Source organism: Wyeomyia smithii, chromosome 3, assembly GCF_029784165.1.
Source record: "Wyeomyia smithii strain HCP4-BCI-WySm-NY-G18 chromosome 3, ASM2978416v1, whole genome shotgun sequence".
Taxonomy (NCBI): domain Eukaryota; kingdom Metazoa; phylum Arthropoda; class Insecta; order Diptera; family Culicidae; genus Wyeomyia; species Wyeomyia smithii.
Window position 1 is genome coordinate 166,515,220 of NC_073696.1, and position 23,464 is coordinate 166,538,683.

Here is a 23,464-nt window from a genome sequence, read left to right on the forward strand (position 1 = left end):
ATTCTTACTCGTTTGGAATGCTAACGACATCTTCCTGCAACTTGCGACTTTTACCACTTTAGTGATGGCAGCGCTGGTTTACGGTCAAAGCTGCCAGACGCATGAAAATTCTTACAGATTATACAGTCGCTGTTTATGCAACGCTATAACATAGATTTTGTGAGGTTTATGTATTTATTTTTTCAAACCAACACTAAAACAAACAAATTTATCGCAAATATACAGAGGGATTGAATAAAGAAGTCGATAATGCACACATTGCGACTGCTCAAAATTTCTACATTTAAAAACGGCAACCATTCTCATTCCGATAATATCGATAAAAGCTGGAAAACTATCGTTTTTATCGAATCATTGACCACTAAGTGTTCTTAGCGCCACCATACTGCGTATTGCGACATGCTAAAAAACCGTTGCGTCTTTTTACACATGAAGCAAAGTTAGCTTGGATATCTGTTATCTGTACTTTTACTGAGACCCATATTTCCAACTCTTGAGGTCATGTATTCAAACCAAAAAGCTAACTGCTCCACAAAAAAAGCTGTAGTTAACACATCACGCCTGTTAGTCTCCAGGGCGAATAGCCGGAGTGCGGCAACAACTTGTAGATTTACATATTTGAATGAATTAAAAACATTCATTTTGCTAAAGTCGACATCATTTTTAGTTAATCCGGAGGCCAGCCGTAATTCACGTCCATCCTCATAAAAAACCAGCTCACGAATGTGGTTGATATCCGCAAATGCAAACGTTACATTTTCCCGCCTCACAACATCTTCGGGAATCAATATATATTTATTGGTGATCCACCCTTGAACTGCACTTTTGAAAACATGTACGGCATCTGGAATAACCTCTAAGTTTCTTCTGACATTACATGGATGAGCGAGGGCTACATTTTTCAAAACGTTCCACTTCTGATGAAGGAGCTGCATATCATTCCACAGCCTTTTATTACCACCGTCACAATCTGTTACAATGGCATTAAGACCAATTGATTCTATTTTGCGTACTATATCCGTGCTAACAGATTTTAGTAAGCCTGATTCGATGCTGTCACCTGGTAAAGTATGTTGTTTGTATGTAATTATAACATAAAATCATCAGTCACTCACCTGCAGTCTTGGCATACTCATCGTGTGTAACAAAGAGGCTCATATAATTTGCACAGAACACAAAAGCATGGAACACACAGAAGCTGGAAGCAAATGCACACTGTGTAAAGAAAACCAAACACGCAACATCAGAAAGCTTGTATTGTGAAGAGCAAGCGCACAAAGCTCTCGCAGAGAGACTTTCTCGATTACAACTGATAAAATATAGATAGCGAATCGAATCGTTCTCTGTGATGGAAGGGGATATGCTTCACGCTGATGTTCATATCCGCGAGATCCACAAGCAAGTTTAGTTTTTATGGCTGTCACTATTGTTTCGGTAGACCACTTTTTAGGTCGAATAATCTTTCCGGTGGCTATTTTAATCTGATCTTCGTTAAACATACTTTCGAGCGTATCTACTTATAAACGCTTGTTCTCATGTTTGAGTACACATTCAACATGTTTTTTCAAAATGTTGTTTTCGTTTTGTAGTCTTTTGGTCATAATAGAAGTAGATTGAAGATTCCTGTAAAAAAATGAAATTATATCATTCTAGTTAGATTACATGACAAGTATTTACCTATGTTTTTCCTCATTCTTGACAACTGGATGAGGCTCTGAGTTACTGCGGCTGTTGGTGATACAGGGAATTTCGAACGAACGGGTAGCTTGATCGGAGTGACCGTAATCAATCGACATATTTTCCGGTGTCTTACTTGCCACTTGAGCCACAAACTTAAAAACTGGAACGGCCCCGTTAACTTTTAGTACTTTTCCATTCTCCGACGCGAGGTATAAATCGTCGTGATTAAAGTGGAACTGCAAAACATATATTTCATTTGAATTGATAATTTCAAAATGCCAAACTTACGCTACAAAGACGTGTCGTTCCTGTTATTAAAAAATCCTCAGGTAACTCACAAAACTCAAGTCATTTTCGGCGATGATTTTTATCGGTGGGGAATCAAAAAAAGCTTATGTTTTTGAAATTTCGTGTTGTTCGATTTTAACAGAACAGCAAACAGCACTTCATTTTTTCACAATTATATACAGCAAAACAAATTGAAACAAATAGCGTTTATGTGGAAACCAAAAATACGAGCAGTCATGTATTGACTTTTATTTTTTGCAATGTTGCTAGTTCCTTAAAATTCTGGAACCATTCTGCCAGATCAACGGAAATCGAGTCGGCCAAACTTCAACTCTAGGCCTTTAGCAGAGCCCTATTTGCTAGGAATGGGCGATACTGACGAAAGTATCGATACTTTGGTGTCGCGATACATTAATAAACTTCGATACCGGGTATCGAAGCATCGGCTGAAGGAGTATCGATTATCGATGTTTCGATAGTATCGGTATCAGACCTGCATTTTTTTTTTTCAAAAGTCATCATTTAGAAAGTATCGATACCGGTACTCGTCTCTCGCGGTGAGTATTGATGCCAAAATACTCGATACCGCGCCCATCCCTACTATTTGCTGCAATTGCGAGCGAGAGTGGTTTCGCCCTATCATTTTTCATTTCATCCCGCTTCTAGAAGTTCGCTGATAGTGTGTCCGCCTCGTTTGTAATTTCCGCGCGATATTTCGGACCTCATGCTAACATATGGTCCTTCGAGCCGGATCGCAAACGTTTCGCCGTGAACCGTGTGTATTGTGATCAGTAGTGCCCATAAATTGGCCCCGTCGCCGCCCTACAGGCCCCGAGTGCTTCTGCCAATTGGCATCTCAGTGGTGTAGAACAATAGTGTGAGAAAATCTGTAGAAAATAGTTTTTGAACAATAAGTGCGCGAAATCCACAAAGATGGATAAACTCGTCCGCGAACGAAAATCGCTCGAACCGCGATTAAAACGTATTTCGGAAGCATTGGAGAAATTAAGAGGCACAGATGCCGAAGAAGTTGATGTGCAAACAGAACTAGACGCCCTAAATGAGGTTTCTCAGTGGTGTAGAACAATAGTGTGAGAAAATCTGTAGAAAATAGTTTCTGAACAATAAGTGCGCGAAATCCACAAAGATGGATAAACTCGTCCGCGAACAAAAATCGCTCGAACCGCGATTAAAACGTATTTCGGAAGCATTGGAGAAATTAAGAAGCACAGATGCCGAAGAAGTTGATGTGCAAACAGAACTAGACGCCCTAAATGAGGTTTGGGCCGCTTTTTGTGCTGTGCATAAAAGAATACTAAATGTCGGTGAGGGCGATAAAGTCTATTAAGATGCGGTGCAGCAGCAGGCGAGATTTGAATCGTACTACATTACATTAAAAAATCGTTTGTTGAAAATTCTGAAGGCAGTGAAAGATCGCGATAACGCTGCAACTGAGCATGCTACCCAGCCTGACATTATAAAGCAGCTTGCCGATCAGCAGGCAGAATTTCTGCGCATGATGTCTACAAGCATGGCCGCGCCGTCCATTGCTGCTGCCGTCACCCACCCCAACGAAGCTGCAACTCCATTGTCTGACTTAAAGTTGCCGCGTATGAATATGCCTGTCTTCAGTGGCAACTACCTAGAGTGGCAATCGTTCTACGATTTGTTCGACAGTTAAGTGCATAAAAATGTGATGCTAAAGGACAGTCAGAAGCTTTGTTTCCTGAAAACGAATTCGACCGGTGAAGCGGCTTCCTTGATTTCGCATTTAAAAATAGAGGATGCTAACTATCGAATTGCGCTGGAAAAGCTAAAAACCAGATACGAAGAACCACGAGAAATCGCTAATCAACATATAAAGTGATTCTTGACTCGGCCTACGCTAACGTCATCGTCTTCATACGGTCTACGATCATTGCACGATGTATCTAATCAGGTTATAAGAGCTTTGCAGGCCATGAATAGGGAAGATCGAGATACATGGCTCTTTTACATTCTCAGCGAAAAGATAGATCCGGACACAAAGTAGTTGTGGTGCCAGAAGATAGCCGAAATGGATGAAGAAAACATCCATCTGCAATGCTTTCTGAAGTTTATAGAATCTCGGAGTTTCGCTCTTCAGTCATCTCAGCCTCCGAGAACAAAGGCTAATGTGCCCTTCAAACAACCTTCAAATTTCAACCTCCATGTAAAACGCTAGCGCTTTTGTTGCCACGAATAGTACGGGTCTTGCAACGTACGCAACAAACTAAACCGCCAATTATATCAATGCGGTAAGTTCTTTCACATGACTCACGAGGATCGAATCGCTCACGTTAACCGTATGAAACTTTGCAACAATTGCCTGTAAGTTCATCCCGGTGAAAGATGCCAATCCGGTACGTACAGATTCATTTCATCACACTTTACTGCACTCGAATGCGCCATCCACAAACACACACTCCACCCTCTCTACGGCGGTCATGGCCCTGGCAAATCCAGGACTTCCAGCCCAGTCCTTGACTTCGGCCCTCGCCTCACCAAACGGTCCCGATGCATCGAATGTTCTCCTTGCCACCGTCGCTATCAACGTGCTAGATAGCCATGGACGTCCGCACGCCTGCCGTGCCATTTTAGATTGTGCTTCCCAAGTCAATTTCATCAGCGATAAATTGTGCAGGCAACTCCATCTCAAAACGCAAGCAGCCGACCTGGACCTCGAAGGCATCTCATCTACTCTAGCACACGTTGACAGATGTGCCGATATAATCATCTCCGATGCACCGATTTTCACACATCCACATCGTGTATGGTGTTAGAAAAAATCACCAAATGCTTCCTTGCCTGCAAACATTGTTGATTGGCCTATTCCCGGATCAATTCATCTGGCTGATCCACTATTTCATCATCCTGGCGAAATAGAAGTGCTACTGGGAATAGAACTCTTTTTTCAACTGCTCGAGCCTGGTAAAATCACCCTCAGTACGGACGGCACTCTACCTACACTTCAAAACACTAAACGAGGCCGACCTGTCTCCTTGCCTCGACCGCGGATACTCTCTCTCAGCAGTTACGTAAGTTTTAAGAGTTTGAAGAGTATCTCCCAGCATCCAATCATCTTACCGAAGATGAGTAACTTCGTGAAAAACATTTCTCTGATCATACTATACGAGATAAGTCAGGAAAGTTTGTCGTTCGTCTCCCGTTTTTACCACCCAACTAGGTGAGTCGAAGCAGATTGCTGAGAAAAGGCTTCGCTACTTAGAGAAAAAACTCGATCGTAATCAACAATTAAAAGATGAGTACCATGCGTTCATCCGCGAATATATCGATCTTGGGCATATGACACTCGTTAGTGACACCAACACAGATAGCAAATCGGTTTATCTCCCAAATCATTGCGTGCTCAAAACAACCTGTTCGACCACCAAATGTCGAGTCGTTTTTGATGCCTCGGTAAAGACGACGAGTGGTCTCTCATTAAACGATGTGCACATGTGCGGTCCTGTTTTGCAAGATTCACTGATCAATATTTTAATTCGATTACGCTTTCCGACGATCGTTCTCGCAAGCGATGCAAAGCAAATGTATCGCATGATATGGCTGAACGAGCTTGATCGTGACTTGCTTAAAGTCTTGTGGAGATGAACCAATGAGGAATGTATTAAGAAATATCGTCTAAATACCGTCACCTTCGGAACAAAAAGTGCATCATATTTGGCTACAACATGTGTGCAGCAGCTTCTAGAGTCGTTTCGGCATCAATATCCTGTAGCTGTAGGGAAAGCGGAAAAGGGCATCTATGTCGATGACATTCTGAATGGTGCTTCATCAGAGGCAGAAGCAAAAAACTTACGGCTGCAGCTGACTGAAATCTTCGCTGCTGGTGGATTTCATCTCCGGAAGTGGGCTTTCAACAGCGCAGAAGTTTTAGAAAGGGTTCCTGACGCCGATTCAGAAGTGTAAATCCCCATTTATTAGAATTCAAATGTAATGCATGCGCAGCCGTGCAGCGACGAGTTCCATTTTTCATACCAGCCAACCGAGATCCTTCAGCCCACAAAGCGAATCATTTTATCGCAAATTGCCAGCCTTTTCGGCCCGCTTGGCCTTCTATCATCAATTATAGTCAAGGCAAAGCTGGTAATGCAGCGAATGTGGGAGCTGAAAGTGGCTTGGGATGCGACTTCCCCCGGTGAGTTAACCAAAGGTTGGTTAGTTTTGGTGCAAAAGTTGTCGCTTCTCAATCCTTTTCAGATTCCGCGAAGGGTAATCGACATGCGAAATTGATCTCGTCTCTACCTGCACGGCTACTGCAATGCCTCCGACGTAGCAATGGATGCTTGCATACACATCCGAGCCGTAAGCGATGACAAGAACTTCGTCCCATCTTCTCTGTGCTAAATCGAAACTGGCACCGATAGGCAACAACAAAATGGCCTTAGCCCGATTGGAATTACGTGCAGCAGCCATTCTCGCACGACTGATATCAAATGTGAGAGAAGCTCTCTACTACTTTCCACAAAATTCGGGCCTTCTCCGATTCCAAAATTGTTTTAGCATTGCAGGCTGGGGGTGCTGCAAGATGGAAGACCTTCGTGGCGAATCACGTGGCAGAGATCTCGTCACATCTGGGCTCACGTAGGTACTCTCGACAACCCAGCTGGTATCGCGGGGTGTATTTCCCGATCAACTTCAAGCAAACTCTCTTTGGTGGCATGGACCAAGCTGGGAGGCAACGACGATAAATTGCGAATAATCTTAAATCGACAATCTCAATACAGATGAGCGACGGCAGATAGATAGAGAGCAGAGAACTACTATCCGAATCTTCAGCTTTTACTTCATGTAACCGCCCGGATGCTCCGTTTTGGACACCCTGAGTACCGTGGTTTGCTTCGTCTCGCTTCAGATGAGATAGATTTCGCTTTGGAAAAGTACCTTCAGCACGTACAGCAGCAACATTTTTCAGGAGAACTTAACCGACTGCGAGCTGCGTATCCGCAAGGTTACAGAGTCCGCTTTGTCAAGCGGATGGTCGTGGGTTCGAATCTTAGTAGAACCAGGCCATCCGATGTCAAAAAAAGGACTTAAGCATGGGTTTATTCTCAGGCTCCCCACCAGTTACCCTTCCTTTACGCTGAAATCTACAATACCTTTGCGTAACGTCCTCTTAACAAACAATAAGTCCCTAAGCAGAGATCTCGTCACATCTGGGCTCACGTAGGTACTCTCGACAACCCAGCTGGTATCGCGGGGTGTATTTCTCGATCAACTTCAAGCAAACTCTCTTTGGTGGCATGGACCAAGCTGGGAGGCAACGACGATAAATTGCGAATAATCTTAAATCGACAATCTCAATACAGATGAGCGACGGCAGATAGATAGAGAGCAGAGAACTACAGCCGTGGTGTGTTTGACTGTAAACGACAATCGTTTCCTGGATGATATGATGGCCCGGTACTATCCGAATCTTTAGCTTTTACTTCATGTAACCGCCCGGATGCTCCGTTTTGGACACCCTGAGTTCCATGGTTTGCTTCGTTTCGCTTCAGATGAGATAGATTTCGCTTTGAAAAAGTACCTTCAACACGTACAGCAGCAACATTTTTCAGGAGAACTCAACCGACTGCGAGCTGCGTATCCGCAAGGTTACAGAGTCCGCTTTGTCAAGCGGATGGTCGTGGGTTCGAATCTTAGTAGAACCTGACCATCCGATGTCAAAAAAAGAACTTAAGCATGGGTTTATTCTCAGGCTCCCCACCAGTTACCCTTCCTTTACGCTGAATTCTACAATACCTTTGCGTAACGTCCTCTTAACAAAAAATAAGTCCCTCTTATCAATAAAACTGGCCAGAAGGACACACGACGAAACTTCTCCAGGGAATTATAATTGGTGATATTTGGCAAGAGGAACGAGTATCGGTATAGTAGAACAGTAAGCGTGTAAGGAAGAGTATCACATTACACACAAGCACTGATGAACAATAATAATAAGCATGCCACTGCTCAATAGCGGTATTGCTATTAACAGAAGTGCGAGATACAACAGACACCTGGGCATATCTCACAATAGATCTACGATTCTGGTCGCAGTGAGGAAGTCCACACAGGAAAAAAAACCGACTGCGAAGTGGCCTCAACGTTGAGTGTTGTAGCTCATTATATTAGCTTGATCCATTCTTAGGTAAAAACGGTTTCGTCAGGGTGGGCGGCAGGTTGCAGTAATCGGATTTGAGCTATGACGATAAGCATCCGATCTTGCTACCCCGGCACTCGATATTGACGTCACTCATTTTGCTTCACGTGCACAAGGAGAAACGGCATTGTGGCCCTCAGTCGCTGTTAGCAGCTATACGTTTACGGTTCTGAATCTTACGCGGCATTAGTGCCGCTCGCAAGGTGTATCGTGATTTTTTAACGTGCAATCGATCTCGACCAGCACGCATAGCTCAGCAATTTGGTCAATTACCCGCTGATCGGTTAAAGCCACTTCCCCCATTTTCCATTACGGGAGTCGACTACGCTGGTCCTGTAGGAATCATCGGAAGAAGAACACGGGGTGCAGTGTCGTCGAAAGGTTACATCGCTTTATTCGTTTGTCTGGGGACGCGCGCAGTGCATCTGGAGGCCGTTTCGGATCTGAGTGTGTCATCACTTATTGCTGCATTCACACGTTTTACTAGTCGGTACGGAGTGCCCAGTAAGATGTACTCGGACAATGCCACGAACCTTAGAGCAGGAGCGAGACTTCTTAGAGAGCTGTACCATCGAATAGATGCAACCGAACACAGTGATGAAGAGAACGATTTTTTGGTCAACAAGCGAGTGCAATGGCTTGGCAATGGCAATGGTGGCCTTTGGGAGGCTGGAATCAAGGTGGCAAAAGGATTTCTCAACAAAATTGAAGGTAATTATACTTACAACTTTGAGGAATTGAGTACTCTTCTGTCTCAGATAGCGGCCTGCATGAGCTCTCGTCCGATCTGTGCGATTTCCGATGATCCCACGGATCCTCAACCGCTTACGCCAGCGCATTTTCTAATCGGGCGCCCGCTAGATGCTTTACCCGAAGTGAATCATCTTGAACAGCAGATAAGTTCAGTATCCAGATGGAACTACGTTCAACGTGTCGCCCAGAACTTTCGAGCTCGGTGGCAGTCCGAGTACGTGCTCTCTCTTCAACGCCTGGAGAAGTGTCAAACATCGTCCCCTAACATCGCAGAAGGAGATTTTGTGCTTCTTGTTGAAGATAACGAAAAATCGCAGTAATGGCCATTGGACCGTGTTCTGGAGCTTTTCCCTAGGACCGATGGCCGTGTCCGAGTTGTCTCGGTTAAAATTGGCAAAGGTGTTTTCCGCAGAGACGTCAGGATGTTGCGACGAATTCCTCTCGATAACGACGAATATGTGCCAGGAATAAATGGGACTGAAATTACTCGTAATTTGATGGGCTGTTTATGTTAGAGCCATAATGAGAAGCAGAGCCCTATTTGCTGCAATTGCGAGCGAGAGTGCTTTCGCCCTGCATCGATGACGTCAGGATCCACATTTTTTATCTCTCTCTTCAGGCGATTTAACTTTCTTTGTTTAACTCCATATATAAACCCCTTATTGTACATCGAAATATATCTAGTATTAAATTTTGTTAGAAGTAACCACGCACGCTTTTTATTTCATCCCGCTTCTGTAAGTTCGCTGATAGATATTTTGGACCTCATGCTAACAGACACTTTTAAAAACCTCAAATACAATTTTTCATGCAACAAAACCCGTATACTCTTGACTAGGGATGGGCGAACGGCTCACGAGCCATTTATATGAACCGGTTCTTAGGTAAGAGCGAAAGAACGAACGGCTCACGAAAAAGAGCCACGGTTCTTTGAGCGCACCAGAGTTATGGGTTCGCGCGAACCCGAAGTTTACCGAGAAAACACGAACTGTCAACGCTCGTGAATCATTGTGAATCATGAGCCGTTCATATGGGTCGGTTCGGAACGATGAGTGAGCGGTTCAGAGCCACTCTCGCAAAAGAGTCGTTTCGCCCACCCCTACTCTTGACAAAACATAACAAACACTATGCGCTTTCATGAAACTTAAAAACCGTTCATATGAGTCGGTTCGGAACGATGAGTGAGCGGTTCAGAGCCACTCTCGCAAAAGAGTCGTTTCGCCCACCCCTACTCTTGACAAAACATAAACACTATGCGCTTTCATGAAACTTAAAAACAAAATGGCAAACTCATTCGGTTGTTGGATGTTTTTCCGTAGGATCGTTAGATTTGTCGTTTGGATGACAGATGCGCACTGCCTTCAAAAACTACTCAAATCGGAGTTTTTTTTAGAGGCTGTTACCATTCGAGTAGTTCATTTTGTACCAACTTTTTTGGGAGATTTCTACCTGAGTGTTACGTATGTTTCATGTATGTGGTTCGCCCATATACCAACTGTCATTATAGCGATTTGGAGCGATTTTTATTTTTCATTTTAAAATCGAAGGACAATGATACAATATTGTAAAAAATCACGTTTTCCTCAGAAAATTACACTCTTTTACCTAATATATAAAAATCAGAAATCCGTGAGTAGCTAAACAACACAATTCACTTGAAAGGGAAGTTGGAATCCTACGTAAATAAAGTGCGGTTCATAGATGTACACAGAGAAAAAGAAAATGTTATTATTAACCTTACACCTATGGTCAATTTAACAATGAACAAATATTGTACCTATTACCATAATAATTGTCGCCTTGAATTAATTTATAGTTAAAAATACTATGACAGTGAGCAGTAACAATTTGCATAGTCAAAACGACTCACTTGTACCAATCAGAGCGACCATGTTTTAACTGGTGATCAGAACTATCGATATTTTCATTACAACTAGTTTACGAGTTAAATTTACCCATTTATAGGTTCATCCGAACGACAGTGTAATATTTATCGAGCAGCCCATTTTTTTTTCTCATCCTGACACGAAAACAAAACAAGAAGGCAACTTGGTAATTGCGTGGAATTGTTGTTTTTCGTTCTGTGCCATTTAGTGCAGAGTTTTTGATTTAAATTATTTAAACGAAGTATCGGGTAAGTTCTTGGTATCAAATGAAAAGAGAATTTTGTGATTATGTTTGCGTTTGTCGGTCGGCTTTAGTTGATCCTAACAGAGTTCATCTAAATTGCTATAAAATGATTATGATGTCCACAATTGGGTTGATTATTGACTGTACGAAACGATATTAATATTATTTTTTTTGAAAAAAATCCCATTTTTCGCAGACACTGCCTGTTACGATTCGGATAAAAACTGGCTTCGAAATAACACAGCGCCCCGTGAGGAAGTTTTGCGCCGCTGGAATGAAACATTCTTTGTAAGGTATACAAGGTGTTCTCACAGACAAGTGTCCCAGTCGAACTGAGGTGATTAAGCAATAGCCAAGAATATAATGTGTGTGTAATTCTTGTTGCTTTTCAACAACAAATTGTTTTCTGATACATTCCATAATACCAAATTGTTGAGAAAAGTACTTCGTGTGTTTATGTGCTCAAAGTTTCAAGTCGGTTTTTACACGCAATTTTTTTTCCAGGATAGGAATTTAGTTGTGCATGTTCGTTATAGATGTAATCGCGGAGTGAGTTTATTTTCTAAATTTAAAATTGTTTTTTCTTGAAAAGTTCGCGGATGGTTGTGCGAGGCCGTGATCAAGATTGGCCAGCTGGTTCCTGCTTTGAAATCATCACATTGTTTGGTGATTTTCGGTTATTTTACACCTAAAGAATTGTTAAACACATATACAGGTGTTCTATTGAAATGTGCTGAGTGCGAAAAGTGTGAAGTTCCACAAAAAAAAAGTGAATTTAATTGTGAAAATTGAATATTATTGCGTTGCTTTTTAGATTCACCAAAGTGTTTATTTTTTCTTGTTCTTTTTTTTTTATCGCTGTCTTGGCGACGGTGTGGTGTTATTACATACAATAAGGAGAGTGTTTTTCGAGCAGCTGCTCCACATAGTTTTATAGTGATTGGATGCTCATTAGGGATTTATTCATTGGCATAGTGCAAATTATATTTGGCTTGTATCTAGTTAAACTTGAAGTGAAAATTTGCCAGTAAGATCAAAACCATGCATCGCCGTTTACAGTGTTAATGTGCTATCTCTTTTCAACGAATGAAATGTTGTATGGATTAAACGAGTGTGTGAAGGCATACATGCATGTTGCCACTATACTTCTATTTAAAGAAAAGTCCAAAAACGATGAAAACAACTGGAAAATGCAGAGATGAAAGCTAAGTATACGTTTTGTCTTGTCTGTATTGTAAAGTGATATGTTGATGCTTGTTTCTAGTTTTACTTTATGTGAGAAAACAGATACAGAGAGATTTTGATTTCATCGTTGAAATTGTGTGTGCGGTATTTTTTTCCGCAGAGTTTCAGTAACAAGTTTTAATTTTGTCCACAAAGTGTTAGTGTGGTTTGTGGAGTTTGGAGTATGTGTTTCTCAGGAATCATATGCTTAGATTTTTTGATTGTTCTAGCTTTTGACCAGTTGTTTTACATAATTTGTTATATTTATGACTAGTTCGGCACTTTGTCAACAAATTTAAAATTATATTCAGGCTTATATGTATATTTTCTTTTATTTAATTGTTGAGGCTTTGGATGCATGGAACATTGCCAATTTTCATATTTATTAGGCGTATTAGGCGTACATTGTTAAGAGATAATCGACGTAAACGCCGAGTTCCTGCGCGTATGTGTCGGCCGGGGGGATTAAAGCGGTTGTTCGTAACGCTTCGGTGTAAACGCGTATTCAGCCCGGACGAGTTTTGCTGATATATGGACTTCCGGCGTGTGGTGATTTCGCGAAGTGAACCCAGATATTTCATCATATCTTTCTCATCTCCATCAACGTTAAGTCGGAGACTGCTCGCGCGTTGCATCTAAATTATTACATCGGAAATCGAAGTAGATTTCGTTCAGTCGATAAATATCATTTCAACCCCCGCGTCGGTACCTTCCATGAGGTCGTATTATCTACAGATGGATCAACAACGCGCAATAGTTTTAGGTATAAAGAGCATAACCTTACGAGGAGATATACGGTAATTTGAGGTTGTCTCGGTTTAGTCAAAAATCCTGTATCCTCGCGTACGTTTTATTGTTGCGGTGTTACATTGTCAAACTTAATAAGTTCGAATCAATTATAAATATAGTGGCGGATGTAATAAACTTGTAGACGCGGCACATGTTCTGAAGAACCCGACATTAGCGCATCGTTTACCAAAACGAACCCTGCTGTATACCTTCCCCTTTATCCAACATCCCAGTGATTTCTCGTGGAAGTGCAGAGGTGTTCTCGGCTTCCATAAAGCGAGTATCACGTCAACATATTCCTATACAAACTCCTTCTTTGACCAGCATTCGGATGCGGCCGGCGCTGGTATTGCCTAATATAGAGATTTAGGTCACCTGTTTTTACACATTGAGGATGCATGTTGGTCCCAAACATGATCTGTTGGTTCTTTGTGAAATTACAGCTGATCTGGCAATAACGGAGTAGCAACCGCGGGCGGTCAATCATGCTCATGCTCATGCTCATGCAATTTTTTTTCCAGGATAGCTACTGTTATTTTTGAACCGTGTTTTTTAAGAGTTCTACTATTTTTTACAATTTTTGATAATTACAATTCTGTTTCCACATTTATGTGTTCATTTGCATTTCTTCAGATTGGTGCATTTTTTGTCAATATTGTTGATGACGTGGATAGATCATCGTGCTTTTTTGATACCTGGGAAGATTTTGCTACTAAGTTTTTATTATACACTGAACAGGCAACTCTCAAAGACAGAAATAGCCTAAATTTATTGAGTCGTCTAGAATCGCAAGACTTAAGCAGGTTCCGTACAAATATTTGCTATTTTTCAACACAGATTTAATTTTTTGCAAATAAAAATCGTACCAAAAATAGCAAATATTTGCTTCGTCTAATACCTGCTTTACGAACAGGTTAGTATGAGTAAAAATGTTGCTTTACGAACAGGTTAGTATGAGTAAAAATGTTTATTCAATAATACTACGCCTTTTACACAAAAAATGTGGCGTTTAAGGTTCGTAGAATGTAGATTTGTAGAAATTATTTCTTGGATGTGTAAATTCTGAGAATGTGAGGAAAATATGAAACCCCCCCTTGTGGAAAAAAACATGCATTCACCAGTCTCACTTGAGTATTTTTTTTAACTTACAGATTATCGTCATTACATAACTTGCATGTTATTCAATGCTAGAGCGAGTCAGTGAGACGCTCTGCGAATGAATTAGCGACCATTCTTCAAGCCTAGAGCAACGTGTGCTCTATCAACTGTTTTGAGGAGGAATTTTTAGATGTGAGGACAGCACTGCGGCGAGAGTCAAACAAAGCACAGCAACCTCTGTCACCACGAATTCGAAGGATGTTCAAGTGAGTATTCCTAGCAGAAACATTGAACCTTTACAGTCAGTAAGAAACGCGGTAATTCGAAAATTCGCGTAAAAAAACCGCGTTTGAAAATTCGCGTAAAAAATGTGTTGATATAAAAAAGTATAGTAAAGAAAACCGCGTTTATTAAAAAATCCAAGTAAAAAAGCACGAAAACCAGCGTAAAACAAAACCAATAAACAGGCCCGGATTTGAGGGGGGGGAAAGGGGGCAAATGCCCCGGGCCTTCCGATGGAAGGGGCCCCCTAGTCCTAGGGTGACCTTTTTTTTTTTTTGCTCGTCACCTTCCAGATCGTTACCTCTAAATGGTTTAAGAAAAGGGGGCCTCACAAACAAATTTGCCCCGGGCCCCCCAGCGTCTAAATCCGGCCATGCCAATAAATAACGTTAGCAAAAAACGCGTATGTTCAAAAACTTGCGTAAACGCGTTAGTTCGAAAATCCACGTAATTTAAAAATTCGCGTAAAAAACGCGTTAACTAAAACCGCGTAAAAAACTGAATAATATAATTCCATGTTTTTTTCTGCATACGAAAAACTTTGACAATACTCAATTTTTGTTAGTGACATTTAAAGTATGGTTTAAATCAAGCTCTCATTTTAACAAGATGGTAATTTCTAGTTGTGAGATTTTTAATTACGATAAGACACCTGATGAAGCCGCTTGTTAGGAATTTTGCACTACAGACCTGGATGTCTTTTTATAAAATAGATGCAGAGGAATTTTTGCACTACAGACCTGGATGTCTTTTTATAAAATAGATGCAGATATGCATAACGTAATGTTCCTCGCATCGTTTTTTGCGTCAATTAGTAAACATAAATACAGTCAGGCTTTTTGTGCGGTTTTTACGAAGCTTTTTACGCGGTTTTTTTTTAATAAACGCGGCTTTTACGCGAATTTCCGAATCAACGCGATTTTTTACTAGGTACGTATCCCCCGCGTAAAAAGCCTGGCTGTATTTTCATATTAACCTCTATCTTAAATTTTCCTGGTTGTTGCTCTATTTAAAGTTATTCAATATTTTTAGGAACGATGAATCGACTAACAACTATCGACTTCAAAATGAATCATGATTGGGATCTTCAGCGCGCATTCGGAAACTGTAATTACGTAAGCATTTGAACAAGATAATGAACCCTCTCTGTACCGTTGAATTGTTAAAACTACTTACGTTGTGCGGTTATCTGAGCCATTTTCATTTGTTTCTGAATTGTCTCAAAGCTTTGACAAAAACCTGGTCTTCGAAAGGCGCTTAATTTGTAGTGAAATATAAGTTTTTTTTTTACGAGATTAGTGCGCAATAATTTCGATATTAATTGAGTTTATTTTTTTAGACAACGTTGAATTTTCCTAGAACTGTCTGTATATTTTTCTTCGCCAGATGAGTAATGATTCACTTTATATCGATAGATGCTATTCAAAATTAAAGTTTTTTATGCATTTTTTTTAATTTAAGCGGTTTTATTTAATATAAATTCTCTTCGCGTAAAATTTGAAGTCTCTACTGAGAAACTTTTCTCGCAACTGCGTAACATGATTTATTTAATGCGTTTTCATAAACGCGATTGTTTTTACGCGATTTAATAAATAAAAAATCAAATCTAATATTTTAAACGTGGTACAATCATCCGCGTAAAAACAGACCCCACTGTACATAAAGGCGTTTCCGGAAGTATTTCCTCTGAGTATCGGTGTAATTTTACGAAATAACCAGTAAATGATTCACGATTGTTAGATTCGTGTTTCCGCTTAACATATTTTGTATACATAACTTTTTATTAGGGTAAAAGTCGCTATATCTTGTGCTCAAAATCAAACTCTTGATTTTCAATCATGCTATCGCACATGTTTCATACATGCATTAGGGGCCGTTCAATAATTACGTAAGCTTATTTTTCAAACTTTTCAATCCCCCCTCCCCCCTTGTAAGACATCGTAAGATTTTTTGATACCCCCCTCCCCCCTAGTAAGATCTTACTATATACTATATATAGATTTTTATTATAGTTTTATCATCCTGAAGCAAGCACAATACTTCGTTTCCTCTTCTGTCCTTAATTCGAGTTAATCGTCCTTCCGTAATTTTTTTTATGAATTTTATCGTCCACACTTTCATGAACATAATTTTTTGAACAGCTCCATTAACAATGTTTTTTTTACGTAAGCTATTCAATTCACCCCCACATACAGGGAGGCCCTGTAAGATAGCGTAAGAAAATTGCATACCCCCCTCTCCCCTATTTGCTTACGTAATTATTTAACGGCCCCTTATTTATGTGCTAGCTGCACCTCCTAACAACACAAGTTATCTTAGATGGTTAAAAGAATTATTAATAGCGTTTTTTTTTCTAATTTCCAGGATATCGAATTTACACACCATCTTTGCCTATTGCAACGGGTTCGCATGCAGGTTGTGGATGTTTCTTTGTTCAAAGTGGAATTAGCCTGTTCATGATGAAAAAGCACATTTATGTATCCGACGAGGGTACCCGGGCTCCCACAAATTGAAATTCGTGTGTCTTTTGTTATCCTAAATATCTAAATTATAAATGCCTACACAGAGAAAAATTAAATGTTAGTATTGACCTTACACCCATGGTTATCGCAACCATCACAGAATTTTGTAGTTATTACCATAATAATTGTCACCTTGAAATAGTTCATGGTTAAAAATACCATGACAGTTAAAAAGCAGTAACCATTTACATTGTCAAAAAAACCCAATCGCAGTGGCCATAGCGACCATGTTTTATATGGTGATCAAAACTATCGATATTTGCAATAGAACTAGTTTACCGGTTAAATTTACCTAATCATGTAGTCATGCGAACAAACGTGTAATATTTTTCGAGCTGCAATATATTCTGACACCGTAATCTGAAACTGTCAAAACGTTGTCTGCAAAAATTTTGCATCATCTCGTAGTTGCTCGAAATCGAGAACAATTTTTTCCTTATCAGTCATTTCTTAGTGTCTGTCATTAGACAAAATATAGTCCCTGCTGTGGGCATAAGATTAGGCAACTTCGGTTTACCAGGCCCACAGCGAAAGCGCCGATGTTTGAGAGTGAAAAAAAAAATGGAAAAACAGAAGTGAAATCTTTTGCTTTCGGGCAAGGCTGGTAACGAAACCTACTGATAAGGAACCGTGCCGGGATTTAACGAAATTGTTCGAACAAGGCCCGAGTAGTGCAGGAGAATGACGGCTGCCAGCGTTCAACCATCAGAGCTGGTAACCACCGCTCAGCCACCAGTTGGGCTATCCGGCTTGGATGTGCAGCGGAACACTATTCACAAGCGATCTGGGATCTAGAAAGCCAGAAAGGTACCTAGATTCTTAAGAGCGGATACTATAAAATTAGTTGTTTTTGTTTTTTTTTTTATTCTAGCGAATCTATAGAATATAAGCTTCTTCCACCCAGTTATGAATTTGCTGTATCAAAACCAAAACACCAATCCTACGAATGGTATTACAAAAAAGGAATCTTAAAACAAAACTGGATGCTGAAACATTTGCATGTTTTGCCGGCAGTCGTAGTCCTGGTTCGGGATCAAGAATGGAACGATCTACAGGGATGTGAGAAGCAGTTGCAGTGTGCTTCGATTATTCAGGCGTAGAGAAACTATATACGGCTAGCGGTAGTTTTAATTCAAAAAGGTGCTAGCATACCTCAGGGAGATGATTTTGTTGCTTCCGAGAGGGCATCCCACTTGACCAGCACCGGTGAGATTACCGCAAAAATGCTCTTCGTGCTTCCTCACAACGATCATATAATGAATCGCATACTAAGACTGCAGTCCGCCTTCCTGGAACATTCTCAGTCTTACTGTAATCAAATAATGAAGCAGACGGTGAGACGAATATTCGGTTGAACACATTGTTGATCGTATAATAACTAAATAACCAAATGGTTATGTTTGATGTTTAAGTTGTTATTTTCGCTTTTTGACTGTTCATGTAAGAAAATAATTGAAAATTAATCGAAATAATTAATTTTGCGCTTATTGAATGGAGTACCCTGATCCGTGGCGCACCTAATTTTGTTCTTTTTCGACTTGTCAATAAAAAATAAATGTTCTTGAGATTATGGTTCGTGAGCATAATTGCAAATTTTGTGTTACGATTACATTTTAAGTGCTTTTGCAAAGTATGCAGTGCATGCAATTTTATGCAATGCGTAGAAAGAACGAGAACTGAAAATGTGAATTTGGCTCAAAAAAAAAATATACCTCATCCAGACGGGACATGAACCATGAGTGGAGTTTGCGGTTCGTGTTCCGTCTGAATGTGGTAAATTCCTCTATGAACCTGAGTCATATCCTCAGTTCTCGTTTACCCCCGTTCATAAAACTTTATGCACTGCACTTTTATATTATTTCTAATGTAACATACTATTCGGTGAGCCGAATATTCGGCAAAATCCATTTTTTGCTGATATTCGGTGCATCTCTAGTAGACACCAACTGCCTCGAAGTCAAAACCATAGCTGGTTTCGTGAGCTTCAAAATTTGTCGCCTATTTTCCAAACTCAAAGGAGATTCAATAGCTTCAAGAACCACGTCGTCAAATATCGCAACCGAACCAGTTCCAAGAAGCTGCTCTTCGAGCACTACGTCTGGCTGACTGTGCAGTACAGTGCCTCCGGTGGGTTGTTTTGCGACGCAGTCAAGAACGGGCTGGCGTCACTACAAACCCAACATCCTGGTATTTACTTCCACGAGGCGGTCGAATATGTAGGCAAGCACAAGGAGGCGTTTTTCAATGTTCCGCACTGACCCCCGAGCGAGACTCAAACCGGTGGCGCTGGGCAGGTAAGTTAGCAGATGGTTGAGTACTGAAATTATTTATTTAATAATTTGTTGATTCACACCTGCAGGCTTCTTCCACAAATTCTAACGTGATGCTGTACAGTCACTTTTTTGGTAACGAGTCACGAAAACAGGTGAACCTGTCACTAAGCAACAAGTTATCTACCTGGTACACGAGATAGAGAAAACCCACAAACATTCGGCATCTATCATCACCCTACTAGGACAGGCTATGGCTCAGTATAAAGTTTACAAATGTCTACGCTTTTACAAGACGCAGGCAATCGATATGGCTGAGGAATATCTGACAAGTGGAGATCACTCGAAAGCGCTTACGCTCTACTCGCTACGCTCTACTCGCTAATGCTGTCTGACGGGTGAACGAATGGTACACGATATTCGCCGAAGTTCTGTTGAAAACATTGCGGTCTGCATATCTTTCCGCATCCCGATGCCCGATTTTGTGGCATGCAGCATTGAGGCGTTATCGCCGCAAATTGAAATGGAAAAAACTGATCGCATTCTGGTAATGGAAAACCTCTGCAAAGCATTCCACAACGTGTCTCGGTGTCGAGTAGTCAAACCGCATTGTCCTCTTTCAATAATCCCATAAAACTTGACCTTGATCGGTTGCACGACCTTATAGAATGCAAAATAAGTTTCGATAAACGACAGTTGAGGAACGACGAAAAACTGCATCTCCAACTGTACGTTCGTTCCGTCGTAGAAGTTTCTTTGAAGTTGGAAAACTTTTCCGTTTGGTTAACAGATCTGAAGTCAAGTTCGAGTCGAGTGCCAGCAACTCAGTATGGTGAATATGTGTTAGATGAAAGCGAAGCTGGACAGGTACAGCCGAAGCCAATAGAAGAATTCATACTAGAGCCCAATAAATGCTACCGTATACTATTAAGTGGAGAACGCTATCAGTTTATTGAGAATATTAACGTACATATTTTCCGCTTGGAAGTGCAAATGGGATCGGACCGAACCAAGGCCATTCTTTCGCTGCGCGAAAAACTGAACATTCAGCGAGTATTCGAACACTTCAATCCGCATCGTGACTGTTAGGAGAAAATATCGGTCATCAGTTCGTGCTATATCATTCCAACGTAAGTGGGATTATTAAACTACTATGCTTGTACCAAACGGAAGAATAAGCCAATTTTTTTCTCCAGGCTTCATCTTGGATCACAGACCAAACTAAACAACCAACCAATGTTGACAAATAAGTTTTACAAAATTACGACAAAAATTATGAACAACCACGATCTCTGTCTGCAGAACGTTGGAATCAGTTTCAGTATGCCTCAAGCTTTACGGAGTAATGGTAAGTTTAAAATTGTTAAAATTAACTGCATAGACAAGTTTGCATGGATTCCCTCAATACAATCCGTTTATTTTTATCAACCATTTCTGTGTCATAATCTTATTTTATATCAAAATATTTATGATTATCTTTTCGGAGTTATATATTTCTCAATCTTTTCTGTTAAATTTAAAATCTCTCTTATTTATATCGATACTTTAAAAAAATTTGCTGTGATCTTATTCAGGTTTATTTATTTTTAATTGCACTGAAATAGTTTTTTTTACTATATATATTGTCCATTAACCTTGCAGACCTCCACGTAAACCACGCAGACATCTTCCACCGAGCATGTATTCGATAATCTAATAAGTGTCCTGGAGACATACGGCCTACCGACTCGTTCTCGCGAATCGTACAGAACGTTCGGATATTATTCACGGTATTCACGGTTGTGAAAATGAATCAGGTATTTTTTAATAATATGAATGCAAGTAACTTTTATTAATATGTTCACAGTTTCAGATACTGAGAGCAAAAGACCATCGGAAACTCTAATGAAGCGTAGTGGTATAAACATACTTTTAGTACACCTAAAGGTAATGTGTAAGAGTGACAAGTAGTAATTGCCACTCATTGAATTTCTACTTTTAGGAAACCGGGTGTTGGGGATCCAAACGTGTTTGGCGTGGCTCGTAATAAACCATCCCAGACTAAGCTGACAGCATTTTGCGTTTTGTTGAGGTAGGAATAACTGAAGGTACATATGCTGATATGGTACCGAAATCCGACACCAATGCTTGAATCGCTTCCAACCTTGACATCTCTAGCTTCGAACTACAGATTAGTTATAAAGTTAGTTATAGTTATAATTAAACTAAACATAAAAACTAGGGACATTGTACATTTCGACTAAAAGTGCTGCCACACGATGCACAGTGGCATAGTTTCCTCTGGCAGACGTGATAGATTTCTATGTCATAGTTTTTATGGAATATAAGAAACAATTCTTTTAAAAAGTATGAACTATAACGTAAAAAGCGTAAACTATTAGCGAGAGCGCTAAACAGTAGACTGCCAAATAATCTATAACATAGAGCGGTCAGGACGAAATAGTGCCTAGCCACCATGTTATAGTTTTTTGATAGTCTACATTTTGGACTTTACGAACTAATCTCATTTTTGTCATATGACTTACATTTTTTTAAGTTTAGTAAAGCGGACAATGTATGTAGTTTTTCGAAAATGCGAAAATGAACGGGAATAGAAGGTGTGAACCCGCAATCTCCGTTGTCTCCGGCAAGGTGTTTTGGCCAATTAAACTACTGGGAAAGGTATAACTCATTCTGAGCCAAAGTCGAATCACCCTCTACTATTGTGTTCCCGTATCCCAGCATGCCACGATGAACTGCAGTAAAATTTTCTAAGCCTAAAAGTCACACCTTCTATTCTCGTTCATTTTCGCATTCTCGAAAAACTACATACATTGCCCGCTTTACTACATTTTAGAGCTTTCACTTTTTTAAGGTCTTAGTTGTTCAAAATTTCAAAAAAAAAATAACAGAAATATATCACGTCTGTCATAGGAAACTATAAGGGAACTATATAAACATAACAAAAACAATTCAGTTTAATTCTAAGTTCAGAATACAATATTTTATATATTATACACTTCGATCAGCGTTATTCAAATCAGTGTGATGACAAGAACTTAACATGTCCTCAACGAGGAGGAAAAACAAAATAAATTGTTGAGTTATCTCCAAAATGGTAGAAATAGTCATTTCTACCATTCTGGGGGTCAGCTTGACTCGATTGGATCGGTGGTTTTCAACCGACTGCTTGATTTGGTTCAGACAACAAATACATGGTTGAAGCAACAAATTCTCATGTTGGTATCTGAAAATGACTATTCTCTTATCGTACGAACAATTAGGTAGATGGTTCATTATAACTAAACATGGTCATTATGACAGTTTTGAAGTATAAAAAACCTAAATTAATCCACCTAGCGGTCAGACTCAGCCTTTCTCATCCAAACTTATTATTTGTAAACATAGATTTACATGAATGCTTAAATCCAAAAAGGTATATTCAGTTCGTGCTCGTCTTCCAGCCAGAACAGAACTTTTGTTTGATTAAGATTGCCGTACGTTGCTATATTTGCTATTATTTCGCAGTGGTTTGCCTGCCGCGTGTTACTGATGGAAGTGAACAACATTCCAAAAATGCGTGGAGATACTGTCTGTGTCGATTTTCGAGTATGCCCGATACGACCACCGATTAAAGAGGTAGAAAAACTCCTCAGAGACAGAATGAAATTGGATTTCAGTCTGTGAAAGGCTATACAGATGCACCATGTACGGCATTGTATCCTGATAACATTTCACGGTGGACGTGAAATTGCTGAACAATTTGTGAAACAGAACAGTTTTAAACACGCTATCTCCCATCAACAAACTCGATACACCATCCCAGTGCACATTGAAGACGATGCCATCGAAGTTCGAGTGCACGATTTGCCGATTCATGTCGAATCAAACGCGATTTGTGGGCAAATGGCAGCATATGGAGAGGTCGTATCTACCAGATACGACAAGTGGAAGAACTTTTTTGGTGGTGTTTACAGCGGTGTACGTATTTTATGAATGCGCTTACACCGACCAATCCCGAGCTATGTTGGCTTTGTAATGAGTGATTATTCGGAGCCAATCGTGAGTCGCGTTTCCTATGAAAACCAGATTGCAACTTGCCAATATTGCACTAAGGAGGTGCATTTCGGAAGATCTTGCACTGAAGCAGCGAAAGGCAATTCGTCACTACCATCCGAGATGCAACCGAACATCACTTCAACCGCTCCCACTCAACTAGCCTGTACCAACAGCGGAGCCGAGACTCCAACCCCGAAATCATCAGCAAA

The 23,464-nt window shown here is 40.4% G+C and overlaps 1 long non-coding RNA gene and 1 pseudogene across 1 annotated transcript; one reads left to right on the forward strand and one right to left on the reverse strand.

The window, feature by feature from the left end:
- Positions 1-578: 578 nt before the first annotated feature.
- Positions 579-2,230, reverse strand: LOC129732311 (uncharacterized). The gene is made up of 4 exons (XR_008729230.1): positions 1,969-2,230; positions 1,678-1,916; positions 1,116-1,623; positions 579-1,060 (listed from the first exon to the last, which is right to left on the reverse strand). It is a non-coding gene; the product is annotated as an uncharacterized LOC129732311 (long non-coding RNA).
- Positions 2,231-10,907: 8,677 nt separating this feature from the next.
- LOC129732479 (trafficking protein particle complex subunit 11-like) lies at positions 10,908-22,183 on the forward strand (annotated as a pseudogene).
- The last annotated feature ends 1,281 nt before the right edge of the window (positions 22,184-23,464 follow it).